General features: G+C 36.6%; 1 long non-coding RNA gene across 2 annotated transcripts in view; it reads right to left on the bottom strand.

Moving 5' to 3' along the window:
- The window catches only part of LOC107506366, a 424284-nt gene that overhangs the window by 404276 nt on the left and 5218 nt on the right, over window positions 1-14790 (bottom strand). For both annotated transcript variants that reach the window (XR_004952683.1, XR_004952684.1), the window contains exon 2: window positions 13849-13955. This is a non-coding gene — a long non-coding RNA (uncharacterized LOC107506366). The remainder of the gene's footprint in view (window positions 1-13848; window positions 13956-14790) is intronic.

The following is a 14790-nucleotide window of genomic DNA, read 5'->3' as shown; positions in this document are numbered from 1 at the left end:
GGAGGTTGTGGGGTGACCGTGAATTTGTGCCATTTGGGTTGGAAACCAAGGAAGTCCACCTGCACAAAGACAAGTGAAACAGTTGTTCAGAGAAAAGAAATACGTCCTGTGTTTCTTTAGTAAACGCATTTCTCGCTTTGGATTCTGTGGGTCACAGAACCTACAATAAATTCTTTTGGGTGGCTTCGGTTAACTCATAAAGGTTTTTGTTACTTGCAGCTATGTTTTGTTACTTGCAACTGTTCTACCTAGAAGGATATCACTAGCGATGTACTTACTTGACTCCCCTCTCTCCCTCAGACCCCAATCCAAATAGCCAGGAACAGGAAGTCCAATCCATTTTAACTTTTGATATCTATTCGGTCATCCACTCTTCTTTATCACTCACACACCTTAATTCAGGTGCACAAGTTGAAGTCACATGGACCTGAATTCAAGTCCCAACCCTGCCACTTACTAATTGTGTGACATTGAGCAAGTAACTAAACTTTTCTAAAATGGGGATAATAGTATTTACCTCATGAGACTGTTGTAAGGATTGAACACTAGTGCATATAATAAAACGTATGGCCCATAGTGCTCAATAAACGTCTATTATCACTGCTATACCACTATTGTTTTTACTCATATTATTATTAAAGGAGGAAGTTTAAGTTACTTAGGGATCTCAACTTAATTGCTAATGGATCGAACCACATTCTTTTAGGAATCTTTATTTTAATGACTGAATAATGTACAGAAAGACTTTTGCTTTATTAGATTATACCTAAAGTTATTTTAATTTAATTTGGGTTTTTTAAAGGTAGGGAAATATTAATATTTATAATGGATGTGATGTATCTGGTACCCTAATAAAGCTTTTTATGCACATTTTCTCATTTAATTTACAAAAGATGATATTATCTCTAATTTAAAGATGGCAAAACAGAGCCTCACAATCATTAATTAACTTACTGAGAGACAGGAAAAAAGGAACAGATCTGTGGTTCAAATCCAAGTCTGACTCCAAAGTCCATAATTGTTCTATTGTACTACTTAATCTCCGAATTTCTGGGTATATTTTTATTCTGGAGACAGAGCTAGGAAGATTCAAAAAAATAATTGTGATATACAATTATCATTTTAACCTAATAAACATATTATTTTAACCTAATGTGATAGCTACCCAGATCTATTTTTGAGGAGTTGATCATCTGAGCATGTTGACTATACTGAAACTCCGCTATCCCTTTCTCAAACCTCTAACTCTACCTTGTACATTAACCTGAAATGATGGCATTATCCCTTCAGTTGGCACTCTAGGTAGCTTAAATATAAGCGTAAATTTGAATTGCTGGTGTAACAGATAAGAAAAGAGCCTATCAATATACAAAATGTTATACAGATATAGACAGAAATAGATATAGATATAAATTCACAAGATATTTAAGTTCATAAGTCTTTTGTAATAGGCAATTAACATGCATTTGGAATACATAAAATTTTCCTCTATACTAAGAAAATTTACAATACTGTAACCTTTTTCATAGGTTTCTTTCTTTTGATTGGAACTATGAATGTGGACATACTTATAATGACTCTCTTTAATGCTTGAGGGTGCATATTACCCTCAGTAAACTCAAGAAAACAAGAACAAATCCAAAGGATTTTATATGCATAAAGAAGTTAAAAATAAGTGGTAAAAAAGTATGTCTATGCTTTTATCATTTCAAAGATTTTTGATGTTTTGAGAGTTATAAAAATGAGTTACACTGTAAGAAAATATTCTTATCTTAAATATGAATTCAGGTGACAATGAATAAAATATTTTTAAAATGTGTTGGATGGATGTTTAAAGACAACCATCATGTTTAGCAACAAAGTGTAATTTGCTTCAATCCAAGAAGAAGAAAAATAATTCATCTTATTCATTAAAAACTTGACTAGTAGGCAAATCACTTGGCCAAATGTAGAGAGAGTATAATTTCTCTTATACAGTATTTTCTGTTGAGTCCTGAGAATGACTATGCAACCATTTGTATCTTCTCTAAACCAAAAAACTGTTTGAGAGTGCAATTTTATTGTAATATTAAAATAAAGATTCAGGGATATTTTAAAATAGGAAAATATCTTTAGTTGAGCATGTTGATTATAGTTCTCACACTGCTTTTCCTAATCCTATTTCCCTGATCCATATGCTTCTGCAGTGTACGTTTTCTGTTAAAATTGAGGGTCAAAAGAGAATCACACTTCTGCTTCCTGCTGATAGTGTGAACCCAAAATAGCAGCCAATGAAGGCAAGCATCTGTGAAGGCTGAGTCACAGCAGTTACTCACTAGTAATACCTCCTGAAGTACCACTGCTTTTACTCCCAGAAAAAATTTTACATGCTTCTTCAGCATCTTGACAAACACCCTCTAATAACCAAAGTAATCTTCTGGAGAAATGATGTACACAGAAAAAAATTTCCCACAAAAAAATTGAAGTGGAAGATAATGCACACAACCAAAGAACATGGGAATATACTAGTATAGGCATCAATCAATAAAAACAGAATATAAAAATCGTATTGCGAAATTCAAAACATTTTAAAGTAGTATTTTAAGGTAAACCCATACTTTCACTGAATATAATCACATACCCTGATACAACTGGCGTTTTTCATGAGGTAAATATCACTGGTTATGTGTGACATGTTAATATTCAAATTCACCAATAATTCGTGGAGCAAAAGTGTATTTCTCAATTTTAGGGATATTGATGCAAAAACTGAATCCAAAAGGAATGACACCAATTCTCCTTTGTACATTACCCATCTATGAGAAAATACCTTGGGAAATTGAGGCTCTGAATGGTATTAGATTTCCTAACATAGATTCCTACTGATGTGGAAAAGTTCCTTCTTAAAGCACTTTTGCTGACTGCCCTATAACAGTAAGAAAAATCACAGATTATCCCATCACAGCTTCCAGCAATATCATAATGTCCATGAAATCCATTCATTCACCCAGTGAATATTTATTGAGCATAAGCTTCATCAATTATTAAAATATTAAGAAAAAATGTAGAAAGCATTTTTGTCAATTATTCCTAAATCATAACTGGATCTGACTTCTTTCTTGCACTTCTAGCCACTGTATTGATAGTGTTGATAGTGTTGCAAATATCTATTTTACTAGAGCATCTAGCTCATCCTGAACCTGAAATTATACATTTGAATTTCATTATCTTGCAAATAATTAGGGTCACAAGAAGTCGAATGATAGATACTCTGCTTCTGAGCCTTATTTTGATGCATTTTGCATGGCAAGTTCTATTGAGGTCAATTTTTTTACAGAATCTCTGCCTCGTATCACTGAATCTGCAAAGAAATTGCTAGGAATGCAAATAGAACACTTCAGGTTTGATATATTTCCCTACCCCCATTCTGTGGAATGGGTACTTTCTATGTTATATTGACCTATTTCACACAACTCCTCCTGCACTTTTCAGATAGAATTTTTATTAGAAATTGCTCTTATAATTAAGAGACATCAAAGAGGGAGTTGACTGTTGCAAAAAGATACTATGGTAGTTTGAAAAATGGCTCCCCAAAGATCTGTCCACGTCTTAATCTCCAGAACCTGTGAATGTTACCGTGAGATGAGATTACCCTGTATTATCTGGGTAGACCTTAAGTGCCAAAACAAATGTCTACATGAGAGAAATACAGAGGGAAATTTGACACAGATACACAGAGGAGAAAGTGATGTGAAAATGGAGTCAAAGACTGAAGTGATAGGACCACAAGCCAAGGACACTAAGGAATGCCAACAGCTACCAGAAGATGGGAGAGGCAAGGAAGGATCCTTCCTTAATGCCTCTGGAAAGAAGTTCTTGATTTTGGATTTCTGGCCTCAAGAAATGTGAGCAAAGAAATTTCTATTGTTTCATACCACCAAATTTGAGGTAATTTGCTACAGTAGCCCTAGGAAGCTAATACAAGTACCTTCGCTGTGTTCACTGTGGTCCTCAACTTGGCTGGTTCTGAAAATTCAGTTTCATTAGTTCAATCATAAGTGTGATAATCAAATCTTTCCCATTAATCAAATCCACAAGAAACAGATTGAAAACCAGCTTATGAATCTTTCTGTTTTAGTAGCTAGGACTAATGATATGCTTAGAACAGTCAGAAATATGTTTTGAAGGAATGAGATTCCTCTCATAAAGAGACTTAGGCACTAGACTTTGTGGGACCTCATCAGCTCAGTCTGGGGAGAAGACAGAAAAGAACCAGAAACAATGAGAGAAGGTCAGGAGAAAACTGATCTTGCTGTAGAGCTGGTGCTACCAAAGGCCATTGGAAAATAAAATGTCCAATATTTTAAGAAATGGAAAAAGTCATTTTGGGGACAAACAGGTGGAGATATTGGTGGGGACAGGTCCAAGTTACATGACTGTAGGGGAGGCCCAAACAAAGAGCAAAACTCAGAGTTAAGTGAGTAAAATAATCATGGTTTAGGACAATGAATCTGTATTAGTCAGGTTTTCCAGAGAAATGGAATCATTACAAGAAGGAGGAAGAAAGGGAAAGAGGGAGAGACAAAGAGAGGCAGAGACAGAGACACAGAAAGAGACAGAGACAGAGAGACAGAAAGAGAGACAGAGACAGAGACAGACAGACAGATAAAGACGTTTTAAGAACTGGCTTACACATTTGTGGAGGCTGGCAAGTGTAAAATATGCAGGAAGGGCCAGGAGGTTAGAGACCCAGGGAAGAGTCCATAAGGCAGTCTGGAAGCAGAGTTCCTTCTTCTTCAGGGGACCCCAGCCTTTTCTCTTAAGGCTTTCAATTACCTGTATGAGGCCTACACATTTTATAAAGGGCAATCTGCTTTACTCAAAGTGTAGTGATTTAAATATTAATCACATCTCTAAAATACCTTCAAAAGAACATCTAGCCTGATGTTTGACCAAATAACTGGAAACCATAGCCTAGCCAATTTCACACACAAAAAACAACCATTACACTGTCTATTCATGATAGGATTCCAAACAACAGAAAAAAAATAAAAATAAAAACACAAAATATGGGATCCAGCTCTCCTGAGAAGGAAGCAAAGGAGTGGAGTGAAGGACTCAGAGAAACCAAGCTCAGAAATTGTTAAAGACTATGTAGGGAAGTGAATACTCCTCAGGAGTGAATCCTGGGAATATCTGTCAGGTCTTAAATAAAGTGGGGTCAGGTCTTAAATAAAAAGGTTTGTCTTAAAGTTCACTCTAAAATGTAGTTGTAATCTACTGACCCCTCTACATTTGGTATTAAGATGTAGATGGCTGTCCAGTAAGTCTAGGAGCGGTTGTAACCATCATTCCAGCCAGTTGGGTGACAGACCAATGTATATCTGGCAGCCCAATTTCTGGGCTATGATATCAATATGCACAGGGAGACAGGATCAATATAAATGCCCAAATTCTAAAATCAGAATGACCAGAAATGAATCTCAAACAAATACAGTAATATTAACGTCCAAGGAATAAAAACTGCACAGGGTGAAAGATAAAATCGGAACTAAGGTCTTTAAGATTGTATTGATTGGGAGTACAATGCGGTAGTGAATAAACATTTGTTGACTTGTCTGCAGTGTCACTTGTTCCTCTGGAGAGGGTGGAAATAGAAGACCTTTTGAGAGTTGCCTACAAGAGATGAAAAGCAGGAAGCGAAAGTCTAAAGGATCAACTTTCATAAGAGACTTTGAGAGACTCTGGGCACAAGTATAGTTACTTTGGGGCCCAGGTAAGAAAGAACACATACCTACGGTAATGAAGTAGATGTGGGCAACATTAGGATATAGCAATCTTAGCATGGACACTGTCACTAATAGAAATTTCATATATTTTCATATCTCATTAAAGTTGTTGCAGATATCTCAAAATATCATTATATTTAATACTACCTTAAAATACGGTAGTTATTAGACATGATCATTTAATTTAATGACAACTTTAAAAACTCACTATTTTATCTCAATTTTTAATAATACTTTATTTCAATATATTTGATTTTCTTTTTAATCTTTTTATGCATTAAAAACATTACAGTATTCTGAGAAGAATTCATCCATAGGCTTCATCAGACTGACCAAAACGGTCCAGACACACACAAAAAATGTTAAAAGCCCATAAAATAATGTATTATCCTATCTGATTTACATTTATTCATTTAACAAATGTTTATTAGAACTTTGTTCCGTGCTTGAACTCCTAACTCAAAAAGTATTTTTGATGAATTTGGGTGAACGAGTTTAAAAAAGAAACACAGAACATAGGAAAGTATTAATTTAAACCACAACAGAAATGCTACAAAAATAATGACAAAGGAAAGCCATAAATTTAGAGACAAATCCATTTGAAGGATGTCTTAGCACTGTGTAATTTGTTACTACTAAGCTTCTGATTACTATATAATCAGGCTGACAAATGACTAATACTGGGAAGGTCCAAACAAGTGAATTCTAGCTTTGTTTGGGACTCTGTCTCCTCATCTTTGTGCAGTCTTACAATTTAATGGTCCTACCTTCCTTTGGGCTGTCTGTCCCTGGATGACTGACAAATGCTTTATAATTTTTCTCATGTAGACTACAGACACTGGATGGAGTAATTACCCAGAAGCTTAGAGCATATTTACTGTAACTATCATTCATTTTAAAACATTATATTCACAAGTGAAGAAAATATAGAGATTTTACAAAATGTGTGACGTTTTGATAATATATGAAAAGAAAGAGAAGTTAGAAAAAAATGTGAATCTGCCAAAATTCAAAGAACTCAATTTTAGGAGTTGATCATTGATTATTTAAAGGAAATAGAATCATAATTATAATGGACAGTAAACACTAGCATTGATGAGTTTGAAAATATCATTGTTGAAATTTGAACCTCAAAGCAGAAACCAAGTGAATGAATGACAAGACTGCAGATGAAAGCTAACCCTTAATGGAAAGAGCTAATGGTATAAAACATAGTCCCAGCAATGTGAAAAGGCCTGAAGCCTGGAAATATGGAAGCCAAGGGGAAAAATAAGTAAGCCAACTTAACGGGTAGGGTAGGAGGTTGGTATATGCTTCCACTCCCTCAGCCTGCACAAAGACAGGAATGAGCAGAGATTACTGGTGTTGCTAAGATCATGTTTCTCTGGTTCTAATGCTGACTTCCTTGGTACTAATTAAAAAGTGCTGAATGCAGTATGTGATAACGAATTAAATGGAATGTTTGCATTTTGGGGCACTGAAGAAGGGATCTAAGAATAGTCTTCATTCGTCTCCATCCTCCTACCACACACACATATACACACTCACTATTCCTGCTGATTAGAAGCTGTTCACTTGACCATTACTTTTGTAGTTTGAATATTTGTGCTCTCTCAAAATTCTTGTTGAAATCCTAACCTCCAAGGTGATGGCATTAGAAGATGGGGGTCTGTGGATAGTGATTAGGTCATGAAGGAGAAGCCCTCATAAATGGTATTAGTGCCTTTATGAAAGAGGCCCAAGAAATATCCCTTGCCTCCTATGCCATGTGAGATTACAGCAAAAAGACAGCCATCTAAGAAGCCAGCTCTCACCAGATACTGAATCTGTGAGCACCTTGATCTTGGACAGTGAGAAATAAATTTCTGTTTATAGGCTTCCCAGTCACTGACATTTTGTCATAGCAGCCTGAACAGACTAAGACAGTTATTTTTTACAGAGATAACTTCACTCCAATCATAATTTTTCTGCTTTTTAAAAACTAGATCAGAAATATATCTTCTACACTTTCACATTCAATAGTTTCATGTTTTCTATTTTACCATAATAACAACATTTGTAATCTCAGCCTTTACACCTTTCAGAGAACAATTTTTTGCCAAAGTACACAAAACAAAAAAGAGTTTGTAGCACTGAAAAACATTTGAGTTTAAACATAGGCATTAAACGCCCAGATGCTGAAGTTAGTTATTAGTAAATCTATTACTGTTGTCACCAAAATCTTAGAAGGATATAGGTATTATAAAAGCCATCTAAATTCTCCCTTATGGCTAAATAATGTAGTTAAAGTTGTAATCTATACTTTATCTCTTCTGAAACTTTTAACATGTCAGCAAAAGGGAGCCACAGGAGCGTTTTAGACAGGAGTGTTATTTGATGAGATCTAAATTTTAGAAAGATTACTCTAGTGCAATATTGCAAAATGGATCTGAGGAAGGTAAATCTGGATATAGAAGGATTTATTAGAAGGTGGTTGAAACAAACCAAATGAGAGGTAGTAGTAGTCACAACTAAGGCAGTAGAAATAACAATGAGATTAAAGAGGGAAGTAAAATTTAAGAGATGATATCTCCTGGTGACTGACTGGGATGGTAGAGAACAAGAAGGGCCCAATATGATTCTCAGATTTTTTTCCCTGAGCAATTAGGTGGATGGTTAGTTAGAAAATATGGATGGAAACACAAATTCTGAGGTTGGAATGTATTTAAATATAATGAGTTCATTATGATAGATTTTAAGTTCACTATGCCTGTGGGGCATATTTAAGTATAGATGGGTAGTAGATAGTTATATGCAGACTATTAATCAAGAACACTACCCACACACACATCTGATGTTCCCGCACCATGGGACTTCCATTAGAGTACCACTTCAGTGATCCTTTTCCTCTTCACTCACAGCTTTCCACAGAGGAGAGAGGTGAATTTGGAGGAAGGAACTGAAGTATCTGCAACTCAACCCATTCTTTCCTCTTCTTTTGAGATCTGCCTACCTGAAGAATGCAAATGTTGTATGTAGTTGCCTTTATATGTAGCAAACAGAATATTGAAGGAGCCCGGAGGACAGAGGACAAAGCAGAAGCTATAAGGCTATCCAGGCAGCCACCAGCTACAAGAGGTGATGTTCTTTCAGAGAAGGTCCTGGAAGTTGTCTCTTTGCATGTGCAGGCTGCTAATAGAATACTATGGAGTGGATGACATTTATTTCTCATAGTTCTGGAGGCTAGGAAGTCTGAGATTAAGGCACTGGCACATTTGGTGTCTGGTGAGGGCCTGCTTCCTGGTTCATAACTAGCCATCTTCACACTGCATCTTCACATGGTGGAGGGTGTAAGGGAGCTCTCTGAAGACTCTTTTATAAGGCACTAATCCCATTCGTAAGGGCTCTACTTCCACGACTTAATTACCTTTCAAAGGCCCCAGTTCCTAATGCCATCGCATTGGGATGTATGATTTCAACATATTAATTTGGGGTAGAGGAAGGGACATAAATATTCATTCCATAACAGAAGTAGAGGCTGAAAATGGTCCTCAGCTTCAGAGGGGGCCAAGGTGATTGAGAAGTACCCAGAGAAAACCTCACTCACCATCTATAAGGCAGAGGTCCAGATACAGAGGATAGAATACAGAGGACAAGACCAGAAAGAATCAAATAGAGACCAGTCACACAAGGCAATCCTACCTTCCCTCCTAGTGATCTCCAACTCAGTGAATCAGAAGACAGAGACAAGAAAGAGTGAAAGAGCTGACTTTGAAGGTTCTTGAACCATGAGTCATGCCTCAGCTGGTAGAAAAGTAGCAATGTGATTAGCTACTTTTGTGGACTGGACCACTTTTTAATAACTAGAAGGGTCTGGCAAGTTGCGAGGTCTTCCTGATGGATTATGAAGGACCTACCTAGCAAAGAAGAACTGATATAGCACAATTGAGGTCAGAGATGGGAGAAAAATAAAATCTTTAATGTTTGTACTCCATCAAGTTTATTCTGTTCAATAAATTGATGGTGTTCAGAGGAACATTTTTAGGGACTTGAGGGTCATAATATTCTCAGAGTTATATGACTCAATAAAGAAAAATAATGCATTGTGATTCATGTGATAAGGGAAGGAAACTAAGGTCAGAATCCAGGAGCATACAATAAAAGTCAGGAATGACCAGGCCACACAGCCGGAGGTAAGTGTCAGGCAAGAGAGCAAAGTTTCATCTGTATTTGCAGCCACTCCCCAGCGCTAGCATCACCGCCTCAGCTCCACCTCAGATCATCAGGCATTAGATTCTCACAGGAGCACCGGTCCCCATTGCCAAAAAGCCTGGGGACTGCTGATATAAAAGGATTCATGCAATATGTGGTCTTTTGTGTCTGGTACTCTTAGCATAATGTTTTTGAGGTCTTTGTACCATATTAGTGGGACAATTGGTAAAAGTTGGAAATGACCTGTAAAATGGCTGATAGTATTATATTAATGTCAATTTCTTAGTTTACATAATGAAATTATGGTTACATAAGATTTTAATATTAGAGGAAGCTAAGTGAAGGGTGCATGGAAACTATACTATTTTCTAAGTAAAACACTTTTGGTAAAATTTTTGTAAGTAAAATAATTTCAAAATAAAACTTTTTTTTTAATCTAAAAGAAAGGTCAGAAATGGGAAGAAGAGGCAGCAAAGAACTGAAAAATCAGAAGCAGCCAAGGAAGAGGGTCAAGAAAGAAGCAGTTCTAACAGTAATTGATTCTGCACAAGTGCCCCCTCACTGATCTCAACCCTATCAGCCTATGAATACAAACATGTTACATTAATTCCTAAACTTCACAGGCTCTACCCCTCATCTGCATAATTGCTGTCACATTTCTCCTCTAAAGTCTTCTTTTTTGAGCTCTTCAAGAGAATATTGTTTCTTTGCTGACTCTCAATTCCCCAGTACCCCAAAGCACAAAACCCTGAATGAGCTAAAAGGATTGCCTTTAATTTATTCTTCTTTGTGGTGAAGCCACATTCTCTTCCCTACAAAAATGGTGAATATGATGGCAGTAGAGACTGCTGGTTATACTTTGATATGCTTTTTGTTTGTTTGCTGCCACAAGTCATTAAGAATAAAGGCTACATGATCTAGCTTTCCTTAATTAGATTCTAGCAATAGGCTATGAGCAGTAGTGCATGCAACTACCAGGATATCCCATTTTCCTTCTTTACCCTTTTCTAGCTGGTTGAAATGCTGGAACTAGAGTAGCCATCATGGACCACAAGTGACCTTGGGAATGAGGAAGCCAAAAAGATTGATACTGAGATGTCCCTCTAACAATTCCTTCAACGAAGGCTGCTGGAGTGATGTCAGTAGATAGCTCACTACTCTCAGCTCCTTCAGCTGCAGAAAGCCACCTTTCTTAAGGTCACAGCCATTCTGGTGTGGGCCACATCCTATGACAGATCACTATGGGAATATAAAGGCTTGAGTGTTTTAGCCAAGGCAAAACACTCGAGGCAACTCTGAGGGATTGGCTGTGGTTATCACAGCCTAACTTTTCCCTCTGCTCAGTCCTGCTCTTCCTTGAACCAACCAGGCAGGCCTTTGTGGGCTGTTCCTTCAGGTTACAATGCTTTTTGCCCACACAGAGAGCTAAACTCCTTCATGTCCTCTAGCCTTTGTTCAAAACCTATGATCTCAATAAGCCTTGCCATGCCTAATCAGCCTAATCCTGTAGACTATCTGCCCCACCAACATACTGATCCTCCTATCTCACTCTTTTTTTTTCCCATATACCTATCACTCTCTAACATGCCACATCACTTAGTTACTTATTTATTATATTTTTATTTTCTCTCTCCTCTGGTAGGATGTAACGTCCCAGCAGCGCGAGGACAGGGATCTTGGTTTTGTGCACTGACGCATCCCACGCACCTACAATAATGCCTGGCACTTAGCAAGCATTCAGTAAATGTTTGTTGAATGGGTGAATAAGTGAATAATTTTCAAGGAGAATTTTGTAGATATTATTCCTCAGGGCTCTCAGTTCCAAAAACAGTTTGGAAAGAATTCTTTAGTAGCAGATTCACTAAGTATTATATATTCTATATTATCTAATAGGAAAAAAAATGGTCATGTATTTTTATGGAGTACCCTGAATCACTCCTTTTATAGTTTATATTCGTTATATTCATTCATTTTATAATTTCTATCAATGATATTTTCCTACACATCTCTAAATATTATGATGTATTATTTCACATGTAAAACCTGAGATTTCTGCTTCAAAGAGATGGCTATTGAAAAGAGTGATGTTCCTTAAAACAGGAAACTTAGAAAAAGCAAACCTGAAAGTCTCAAGTGTGGTGATCCAAGACAGTTTGCTGGGTTACATGACAGGGTACAGTTACTTCTAACAGGAACTATCTGTTCTCAAGTACAATTCATTGCAACTGAGTTGTTGGAAACTTTGTTTTGCTTTATATTACCAGCTTCTGAAAGAGGTCAGTATTTGTGAGGTTTCAGGAATTTTTCTTTGAAGTTAGCGCTCCAATAAAAACATGAACTAAATCAACTCGGCACCCATGGAGTTGGCCTGAAGATTTATTTCTGTAGCTGTGAACTCTCAGGGGACTTCCCTCTCCTGGGCAAGTTCCTACTTTTTCACCATTTGTCTCAAGAGTTAGTAAAGGCTGTCTAAATGTCATTATGTGAATTAGAAAGATAGTCATGAGATTATGGTTGAGTATAATTCCAACTAATCATTTTTCATAAAAAAAAACAAATAAAATAAATTCAAAACACTTATAAGTAAAAAAACTACTAGACTATGAATAAAATTTAGTTATTTATTAACTAATTATTAGTTATTAATAAGGGGTGGTAGGAGTACAGATGATAATTATATTACTCCTTTTCTTTTGGGTGGTATGTTAATAATTTCAAGGTAAAAAGGTAGATATTCCATCACCAAAGTTCTCTCGTTAGCCCTGGAGCAATGTTGACCTCAGTCAATCCACCCCTCACTCATGCAGGCTCTGTGAAGCAAGCAAGATAGTTCAGAATGCAATTTAAAAACAGACCTATGCTCCGAATGAAGTTTATCTTTGGGCAACTTTTCTTTCCCTTGTTATGCAGCAACTAATAAAGATTCATTAAGAGAAAGATTGCTTTCTTTAACAATGTATTAAGAATCAAGTTTTAAAAAACTCAGTGAACGTCGTTTTGATCATTTTTACCAGCCTCCAAATGGTTTTCAATGAAATTTGATTATTATCATCAGAAAGCCAGTGGAAGGTAACAATTGGGAGCTGTATTTTATTTCTTGCAGTTACTTTTAGCCATCTCTCTCTCTCAGTTAGAACCTCAGGGACGATTCTCTTCCTTCTTCCATCTACAATCATTTGTATCTTGATATCAACTATTTCTCAAACTCCTTGACATATAATATAGACTTTATTTATCCCTTGGCTTCAGTAGGCAGTCTTCTTCATGAACAATAAATAGCTCTTCGGCCTATTCATTAGAAGCATATTGCCACTTGCAAACCATCTTCTGGAATATTCCTGAAGTGGATGCATGTTACACTGCTCGGATCCACCTTCAAGACCAAGACACTAATGTCCCTATTCGTGAAAGTGTTGGCTATTGAGGGCTCACCCCCAAAGGAAGTGGCCTCATCCAAGGTCCACTCCCTTCCCCAAGGGGCGCCATTATTCAAAAAGCGTCCCATATGCAGGATACAATTGCCCCTTCATCTTAACTTGAGACAAGTGTAAAAGAATATTCTAGCTCTAAATCTACATGGAATTAACAGAGGCCTTTGTTGTTGCTGCATCACAATTCAGCTTCTCTTTTTGCCCAGTTCTCTTTTCATTCTCCCAAAAGGTGTCAATTCCAGTAAATTTCCAATATGCTAATCTCTATTTCAGAGTTAGCTTCCTAGGAAGCTTAACATTTGGTCATAATCAAACCACCACTTAATAAAAAATATCACTTAATAATCTCAAAATTTGATGGCAATTTGTATACTAGTCATGACAGACTAACTTCTGCAATAAGCATAAATAAATCCCAAAATGTTGGTGACTCAACACAATCAAAATTTGCTTCTTACTCTTTTCATGGTGCATTGCAGTTCAACGGAGAAAGGAGCAGTCATTCAGGGATCCAGACTCTGTCCAGCTTTTGGCTCCACCTTTTTCTAGGAGTCCTGTCCTGAAGCTGAGAGGTAAGGAAAGAAAATGAGAAAAATACATGGTTTGATGGCTTGAAAGGGTACATATCAATTCTACTAACATTCCATTGGCTAGAAGTCAGTCAGACACTAAGTCAAGGAAGGCTGATGATCACTAGCAGTCTTTGCCACTCATTTATGGAATACTTGTGATTTCAAATCTTCCATTTTCCATGACAGGTAGCATTCCTTTACCACTCTTCAATTTTTAAAGACTGAAAATTCTACTTTATTAAAGATTCAAAGAGTCATGGTCCCTCCACTTTAATAAAAGTCTATATAGGGGGTGTGTGTGTGTGTGTACACACGTGCATAAGTATGTTTATATTTAATAAACAAAGATTTAAAAAAAAAACAGAACCACATCATTATCATACCAAATAAATTAATGATGATTCCTTACTATATGTAATACTCCGTATACGTACACATTCCTCTAGTTTTTCCTCCAAAGCTTTTAATTCCTGAACAGTTACTAATAGCTATGTCATAGTTGCAGCAATTGGCCATGCCAATGTTTCACCTAAATCCTCCCAAAACTTCTGCAGGATCCATTTACTCGTCTTTGAACTGCTCTGATTTTGTCACAATTACAGCCATGCTATTTTCAAAACCATGAATGAAATCTTCATGGTTTCTCTGAGAGCACCTGGTAGCATACTTGTATTTCCTTTTCTTTTCTGCAGTTAGTCTTCATCCATTTTCTTAGTTATCATCCTTTTAACCATGGCACTGGCTGATCCTTCAATAGCAACTCTTACAAATGAGACAAGGCTCGGAGCCACTCCCGCTACAGTATCTTCAGGACTAATATTATTTATA

Source organism: Rousettus aegyptiacus, unplaced genomic scaffold (genome assembly GCF_014176215.1).
Source record: "Rousettus aegyptiacus isolate mRouAeg1 unplaced genomic scaffold, mRouAeg1.p scaffold_m13_p_8, whole genome shotgun sequence".
NCBI lineage: Eukaryota > Metazoa > Chordata > Mammalia > Chiroptera > Pteropodidae > Rousettus > Rousettus aegyptiacus.
The sequence above is the reverse complement of the archived record's forward strand: the minus strand, read 5'-3'. Positions and strand labels throughout refer to the sequence as shown.